Here is a 1,792-nt window from a genome sequence, read left to right on the forward strand (position 1 = left end):
TCCTATAAGATGATGAAGGAATATCAGAGAAAGCCACAGAGACGCTCACATAGTTTCTACTTTAATAAGAATGCACCTTTGCACCCTTTTTTATTTACTTCACTTTAGGCTATTATTTTACAAACTAGATATAAAAGGACATAAATAAATGACATAAGTTACATGTACCTATAACTCCTTGACCAAAACAAAATCAAAGAAAACAAATAATTTCTGAAGAAAAGGGAAAAAATAAAATACAAAAAGGATCAAGAGGATGTTAGATCTACATGACTAGATCATTATGGCATCGGAAGGCATACAACGACAAACTTTAACCCTTATTTTCATTTTTTTCTCTTTTTTTTTTTACTTATTTGACATTTGAGTAAAGGAAAAAAGTATTTTACAGTACATTCTGGTTTCCTTCTCCTTCCAAGCATGTCTTGCATATATCCAAACAGGTCCTTTTTAAACAAACCCCCCCCCCCCCCCCAAAGGAAAACTAGAGAAAGGATTGCAGAGCGGTATTAAGGACGGAGGTGTCGTATTAGTGTACATGAAGCGTCTCTCATTTGACATAATTACACTTTATAAACAAAAGGAAGAAAAGGATGAAAGTCCGTTGTGTTCAACCTGTAGCTGGAAGATGAACTCTGGAAAATTAAACAACAAATCATTTTTATTTTTAGACCCCCTCCTTTTGTTTCAGTCCAGGTGCGTCACTTCTGACCGTTTCCTCCACAATCCACGATATTCCAAACTCCAACTGAATTTCCCGGAGACATTTTTTTCCCCGGTGGCGTCCCTCCGGGCCGCACCAGACGGGGTGCGTTCAATAAACGCTGCTGGAAGTGAGCCACAAAAAAAAAAAAACTATAGTCCAGTTTTTCTTTTCCCTTTTTCATATCAAAAACTATACAACTCTTTAATCTCGCTCCCTTCTCCACGGTGGCATGAAAACAACAAACACAATAACAGAGAAGACTTTCACAATCGGAGAAGACAGACGCACGCGCACGCCGCTCCCATTCTCACACCAAACCTTCGTCGCGTCACATGCAAAGAGATCAACGGAAGAAAAAGTTTTCAGTCTGTAATCTAGGTTTTCTTACATTCTTCTTCTTGTCTCTTTAAAAAAAAAAAAAAGTTTTATTTCATTCATTTGAGCTCCATCGGGGGCGGCTACTCCGGCGTCGGGGCGGCCGACTCGGACGCGGCTGACAGAGTCGTCCTCCGCGGCGGAGAGGTGAGGCGGAAGCAGGACGATGAGGAAGCAGGAGGACGGAGAGGAAGAGCGGGAAGCCGGGCCGTTCCCCCCCGGGTTGTTTTTTTAGATGGACGGCAGCGTCTGTGGAGAGAGGAGAGAAAGTTCAGGAATGACGGTCTGCATCAGTCACGGCGGTTTCTGGCGTAAACTGTCTCTGCTTCTAATTACGGCACATTGGACTAAACAACGCCGATGCCAGGGACCGCCCATCTACCCGACTAAATATGAATCCTGTGGCAGCGCTTTCAACATGTGCGCGCCACATGCTTTAGTGCGTCTGCGATAAATGATACGTGTCCCTGATTTATTGGCAGTTATAGAGCGTCTGCTTCTGATAATCGCTCTGACCCTCAGAGATATTGGAAAACTCTAATAACTCTTTTGTTCAGAGATTAACATTTTCTTATGCAGAAATATGGAGAGATTACAGTTTTATTTTCACATTTCCAGACAAAAATGTCTAAAAGAAACCAATTTTTTTGTTTTGCCATGTTTCATTTTAAAGAGCAACTTTGGGAGTTTTTTTTTAATCTAGAAAAACAA

At 41.4% G+C, this 1,792-nt stretch overlaps 1 long non-coding RNA gene across 1 annotated transcript in view; it reads right to left on the reverse strand.

Annotated features, from left to right (window-relative positions):
* Nucleotides 1–320: 320 nt before the first annotated feature.
* Nucleotides 321–1,792, reverse strand: part of LOC107094749 — a 9,197-nt gene continuing 7,725 nt past the window's right edge. Inside the window, exon 2 of the long non-coding RNA XR_001481691.1 lies at nucleotides 321–1,330. This is a non-coding gene — a long non-coding RNA (uncharacterized LOC107094749). The remainder of the gene's footprint in view (nucleotides 1,331–1,792) is intronic.

The sequence above is a fragment of the Cyprinodon variegatus genome, unplaced genomic scaffold, assembly GCF_000732505.1.
Source record: "Cyprinodon variegatus isolate N-32 unplaced genomic scaffold, C_variegatus-1.0 Scaffold504, whole genome shotgun sequence".
Lineage (NCBI taxonomy): Eukaryota > Metazoa > Chordata > Actinopteri > Cyprinodontiformes > Cyprinodontidae > Cyprinodon > Cyprinodon variegatus.